Source organism: Ceratotherium simum, chromosome 13, assembly GCF_057802395.1.
Source record: "Ceratotherium simum simum isolate JZ-2026a chromosome 13, ASM5780239v1, whole genome shotgun sequence".
NCBI classification, from domain to species: Eukaryota; Metazoa; Chordata; class Mammalia; order Perissodactyla; family Rhinocerotidae; genus Ceratotherium; species Ceratotherium simum.
In genome coordinates this window covers 27,197,423-27,204,288 of record NC_141912.1, presented here as the reverse complement: position 1 = coordinate 27,204,288, position 6,866 = coordinate 27,197,423, and the positions used below count along the sequence as shown (strand labels likewise).

Below are 6,866 nucleotides of genomic sequence, written 5' to 3'. Positions count from 1 at the left end.
AGCAGTGTGTAAGTCTGCACCTGGCATTCAACCCCACGAACCCTGGGCCACTGAAGCAGAGTGTATGAACTTAACCACTAAGTCACCAGGCCAGCCCTATTTTATGCCACTTTTGTACCAATTTCTTTCACACATCAAGGGGTCTATATCCAAATCTGATTTCTATTTTAAAAGTCTTAGAATAAAAATTTACAGTATGCCTAAACAATTGAATATGATCAAACTGAACTGTTCATTTTCTGCTGCCTCTTAGGTTGGTGTATGACCACTCTTACACAATACTAAATAGCTGGATGAAAATGGCAATCAACTAACCCTAGAGCTGGCAATGTATTTGGTTCAGTGTAACTAACTCTTCAACATAGCTCCCAGAATGGTGTATATACATAAAATTAACCCAGAGTAGATGGGTGTTCTTAGATTTTTATGATACCAAAATATGTTTTTCTTTATGCCTTTCCTTGTATTGCTTTTAGTTTTACAATACATCTTTTGACCTGTCATTACTTTGACAACGTATCTGTCTTTATATCTACGTATTTATCTATTCAATTATCTTAAAATGAGGAGTGATGTAAAGCATTACACTTGGTACATAGATTACACAGTTGGATTACTTTTTAAAATGTTTATTTTGATTAGAATGTTGATAGGGAATAATCCCACCTCTTTCGGGAAACCCACACACTCTAGTTGTTGGTAATATGTGAAAATGAAATCAGGGAAAAGGAAAGTGTTGTCCGCTAGATTTTAGAGTTCTGATTCCAACTGACTATGCATAGCCGATGAATTTTCAGAGTTCTTGTTAAATTAGGATATTAATTTTAGGCATCTTGAGGACAAGAGTTAAGCACTGTAATTGAATGGTGACATTTTCACAAACTGTCTGATTGAGTATTTGTTTTACTACCATACAAAAGGATGAGGGTAGCTCTCACAAATATAATATATTAGGTAGAGTAGAGAATCAAAACTGCCAAAATTGTGTAAATGTAGCACTATTAATGATATTTTGAATGTAATTTAATCCTTTGTATAAATATATTGTAGGTCACAAGTTCCTTTATCTGAATGCATTATAGAGATTATCTTCTATTATATTCTCTTACATGTGAGGTACGTGCAAATATAGTTGTGTAGAATTATAAGATACGTATTGAAAATAACCTCCCTCCCTCTGTCCGCATCTCTTTCTTATTCTTTCTGATCACTCTCCCTGTTCTTTCCTCATTCCCATTCTCTAAAATGTTACACACATTCTTACTGAACTTTAAATCCTAATAAACTCAATCTGAAACAGATCTTTTACACCTATGATTGATACCAATGCAAGATCCATTATTTGACTTTTCTTATATTAAGTATCAATGATACTATTTTTTTGTGATAATGTGGAGCTAAATTGGTATAAGATATGTCAATTTCAATGAGTACATCATTTATCCAAAAGTTGCACTTAAATTCCCTTGTCATATCTTTTAACATGATAGATACTGCCCCCTCATCATGTCTTTGAAACTATCTTTTAAAAATTGCTAAATGCTTGGTCTTGACAGGAACCGTGTGCTAACAAAGAATGGAACAGAAAAATGGAAGTTCTCTCACGGGGTTTATACTACTGGGTTTCTCTGACAGGCCTCAACTGGAGCTAGTCCTCTTTGTGGTTCTTTTGATCTTGTATATCTTCGCTTTGCTGGGAAACACCACCATCGTTGCATTGTCCCATCTGGACCCACATCTTCACACCCATATGTACTTTTTCCTCTCCAACCTCAGCTTTCTGGACCTGTGTTACACTACCAACATTGTTCCACAGTTCGTGGTTAACCTCAGGGGATCAGACAAATATATCTCGTTTGGTGGTTGTGTAGCTCAGCTGTACATCTCTCTAGGGTTGGGATGTACAGAATGTTTTCCCTTAGGAGTCATGGCATTTGACCGCTATGTGGCTGTCTGCAGGCCCCTCCACTACACAGTAATCATGCACCCCCGTCTCTGTGCCCTGATGGCTTCTGCTTCATGGCTCTTTGATGTTGCTAACTCTTCGTTGCAGACAGTGCTCTTCTTCTTTTTACCACTTTGTGGGAGAAATAAATTAGACCACTTCTTTTGTGGATTCCTGCATTGCTGAAGCTTGCCTGTGTTGACACCACTATGATTGAGTCTGAGATCTTCTTTGTCAGTGCCATGGATCTTCTTTTACCTGTTGCATTTATCATGTTCTCCAATGGTCGGATAGTCAGGGCCATTTTAAGAATAAAGTCTGCAGCAGGGCAGAGAAAAGCATTTGGCACATGTGGGTCCCACCTCACAGTGGTCACTCTGTTCTATGGCACAGCCATCTATGCGTATCTCCAGCCCAGCAGCAACTACTCTCAGGATCAGGGCAAGCTCATATCTCTCTTCTACACCATCATCACTCCCATGATCAACCCCCTCATCTATACGCTGCGGAACAAGGATGTGAAGGGAGCAATGAGGAAGGTGCTTTGGAAGGACTATGACTCCAGGTGACTGGGCAAAGAAGACACTTTAATGGGAGGACTTTGAGTATCAGAGCTCTTAAGATTTTGTGTCCTCCAGGTGTCATCCAAAATTTCCCTTCACAGCTCTCAAGGGAATTTCCTTACCTCATTCTCCTGTGAAAATGAGTGTTCAACTTCTAAGTTCATGGATTCATTCCAGCCTCTGGAGATGCTGATTTTGTTTTTCTAGAGTGTCTGCATTTTATTTATTATTTTTAACAGCTCCACAGATTTTTCTTGTTTGCACCCCCATTTGAGAATTTATTCCATTTCCACTTGCAAAAAGACATTTAAGTTCATACCGTAAAGGCACAGCCAAATAAGACCATAAAACCACTGAAACACTGTGATAATAGGAACCTTTTAGCATTTTCTAGCAGTTGTTAGAAGGCTATCACTTATTCTTGAATTTTGATCATGACTCTATTATAATTCCATAGGTTGACTATATTAGAGGGTTTTCACAGAAGTAGGTGGGAAAATTTTGGGAAAAACAAACTTTAAGGTCAAAGAAAAACTTGCTAACATCAGTCCTGATAAAGCCATTCCGAAATTATGTCCTACTGTAACCTCACCACCGTGGCAGCCATTTTATGTAGGATTCATTTTAGTGTAGGCTGCACACAGGACCACTGGGTGAAGGGTAAAATGCAATGCTACCAGTGACAATGGTAGCCCTTAGCTGGTAGTAACACCGGGTAGTGCTTACATACAATTTTGTACATAGCAGGGAAATATCGATGTGAGGTATGGGAGTTGGTTATTTTAAATTTGCAAGTCACCTTCTTCCTTTCTACAAATGACTTTTGATGATATTATCATATCTGAATAGTATGTAACCAAAGTCCTGTTTCATATTACACATTTTACCTACAGTAATGCAGCAAAAGTTTCAAAGGGTAAAGTATGTTTAGATTTCTCTCTTCATACCACTGAATAAATTGTTTGATTCAGGCAGCTATTGGTCAGGGAATTGTATCTCACATCTGGCCAATAGTCCATATAATTTGAATTCAGTGACATATTATAAAAATATGAGAAGTGGCCCCTTATTCCCAGGAAAACACTGTATTTTGTGGAAGTTTACTGAGGGTAACCTGGAGGAAATGTAAAGAATAAAGAAAGTGTGTATTAATTTTTAAAAATGTCTATATGCCTAAGCTGTACAAACAGTCATCTCATTATGAAATAACTGGTATAGAATTCTGAATTATGAGTAATAAATGTAAACATTCCAGAAAAATTGAATCTGACATTCTAGCCCTTAGAGCCCCACTTAAGCTCCGTTTGCAGTGTGAATTTGTTTTGGGATATGAATCCTGGATTTTGAACATATTTACTATAATGAACAGCATATTTAGTCCATAGAGGTTAGAGCTTTGATGATGTCATTGTCACAGAAATGTTTATGTAAATATAGGTTTTCCCAACATGTAGCACAGTGCAGGTAAATACATGTGTGTTCCGGGTGGAGACATAAGCATAACAATTATCATACAATTTCTGACCCTGACAACTAAACTGCATCCTCTCGGGCCTTGAACTCCCTCCGTTGATCGTGCTCATGACAAGTGATTTTGCAAGAGACACTGGCTGGCAAGCTGGAAATGACAGCTAGGACAAAATATACGGATGGTCAAGATTCCATCTATATCGTTAATAGCATCCCAGTATTCACACTTGAAATCAATACTTGGGAAAACTTATATTTTGACACCATAGTAATGCTTAACGTATACAAGTACAAAAACAGTTTTGGAAATATGTTTACCCACAATCGTGACAAATTTCCCACTCTCCATTATTATTCAACAGCACCATGATAGTTATACCCAAATGGTCACTTTAAAATTCCACAAATGAACTTTCTTTGGCGCAGAAAACCTCAGGGTCTCATGAAGCTGCAGATCCTATGGTTCTGGCTGAGCAACTACTTCTCTGCTCTTAAGGACAGGTAAAACGCTGCCGCCAAACGTGTTTATTTCCTTTAAGTAGACATTTGAAAGGCATTTCAATAGTTATATTACTTGGGAATAAATTACATATTACAAGATCTCTGGGCCCCGTGAGAAATAAAACACCTAAGAGACCAAACCCAAGTTCAGCATTGTGCTGTAACATTTTTCAAATGTGATCTAGGAACTCTACATTCCCAATCTCTCCATGCTTTGTCTATAACAGACTACAGGGGTGTGTCAATAGCCACCAAAATTATTTGGACTATTTCCTTTTGAATTCTCACCAACAACTGTGGAAAGGCTACAGTGATTGTACCCAAGGCTTGGCTAAGTTGTTTTACCCCATCAGTGTTGAGTATCTGGAGTTGAAAACTAACATCATGCCCTAGAGCAATTCATGGATTCTTCCAGCCTTTTCACCTTTTTTTTTTTTTTTTTGAGTGACGAAGATTAGCACTGAGCTAACAACATCTGTTGCCAAGCCTCCTCTTTTTGCTGAGGAAGATTGGCCCTGGGCGAATATCTGTGCCCATCTTCCTCTACTTTATATGTGGGATGGCTGCCACAGCATGGCTTAATAAGCAGTGCTCAAGTCCGCACCAGGGATCGGAACCCACGAACACCGTGGCCGCCAAAGCAGAGTGCGTGAACTTAACCACTACGCCACAGGGTCGGCCCCAGCCTTTTCACTTTTTATCTGAGGAACGCAGGGTGCACACCATCAGCTCAGGTGATGAGTAAGACCCAAAGAGTCAGTCAGACTCTCATGAAAAACAATTTTTAAGCAGCACAAAATTTATTAACAATAGCAAAGGTACAGAACAGGAGCAACAACACATGCAATATCTATGAGGCCCCGAGCCCATCAAACACAGCTTCCTGAGTACCCCTTTCTACAATGGAGTGCTTTTTTTGTTTGCTTTGCTTTGGAATGAGGGGTACTAACCGTGTGGTGTAAGTCAGCACAGTGAAGGCTTGGGAGTTTCTCATCTTATAGTTTCCCCACTATCGTAGCACTGCTCTGGCCTAGGACTAACCCTATTCATTAGTACAACCGCTGTCTGTATTTTGTAAGTTTGCTACATTCTAAACAGAGCCTATACATCCTGCTGTGAACATTATGAGACCAGTAATCACTATATAGCAACCCTATAAAACCTTCACGTACCTCCTAGTCAGGACCTTGCAGCAGTTACTGGTTGCCAGAGTTCTGCTCTGACCAGGCTCACTGAGGAGGGAGGAACAGGTTACTGATCCCTGTCAACACTCTCCTTTGCAAGTGACTTCCGAAATGAATCTTGTTCGTAGTATAGTTGAAAGCTTTCTTCCATCTTTTCAGTATTGTACCATATTTCAAAACCTGATGTGGCAGACTCTGGGAACCACTGTTTATGGAAATGTCTTAGGAATGTGATGTGCTGGGAAGGTGGGCTCTTCACTGGTGAATATAACCAAACATTTTAAGGAGAATTAGTACCAATTCTACTCAAACTCTTCCCAAAAATAAAACAGGAGGGAACATTTCCAATGTCATTCTATGAGGCCAATTTTACCTAGAGACCAAAACCAGATAAGCACACCACAGAAAAGAAAATTATAGGCCAATATCCTGGATGAACATGGATGCAAAATTGGCAACAAAATATTAGAAAATCAAATTCAACAATATATTAAAAAGATTATGCATCATGAACAAGTGGGATTTATTCCAGGGTTAAAGGATGGATCAACATCCCCAAATCAATTAATGTCATATGTAACATAACAAAATGAAGGATAAAGAACATATAGTCATCTCAATAGATGGAGAAATACATTTGATGTAATTCAATATCTGTTTGTGATAAAACTCTCAAAGATATGTGTATAGAGGGACCGTACCTCAACATAATACAAGCCATATATGAGTGGCCCACAGCTAACATCATACTTAATGGTGAAAAGCTGAAAGATTTTCCTCTAAGATTAGAAAGAAGACAAAGATGCCCACTTTTGCCACTTTTATTCAACATAGCACTGGAAGTCCTAGCTAGAGCAAAAAGGCAAAAACAACAAGAACAACAACAAAAAGTCCCAATCAGAAAGGAAAAAGTAAAACAGTCACTATTTTCAGATAATGTGCTATTATATACAGAAAACTCTAAAGACTTCACCAAAATACTGTTAGAACTAATAAACAAATTCAGTAAAGTTGAAGGATACAAGATCCCTAGGAATCTAATGCAGCCAACTAACACAAACGAATACAGCTACTTTTCCTAAGAGAGATGGAAACAGTGAATTTATTTAGCCGTAGTATTTGTAAATAGCCAAGTAGATGTGTCAGGAATGGCCCTGGACATGTGGGATTATAGTTGGAGAGAGGGCTCAGAACTTGACATAC

The 6,866-nt window shown here is 38.6% G+C and overlaps 1 pseudogene; it reads left to right on the top strand.

Annotated features, from left to right (window-relative positions):
• The first annotated feature begins 1,477 nt into the window (after positions 1–1,477).
• Positions 1,478–2,514, top strand: LOC147915554 (olfactory receptor 2B8-like; annotated as a pseudogene).
• Positions 2,515–6,866: the final 4,352 nt, after the last annotated feature.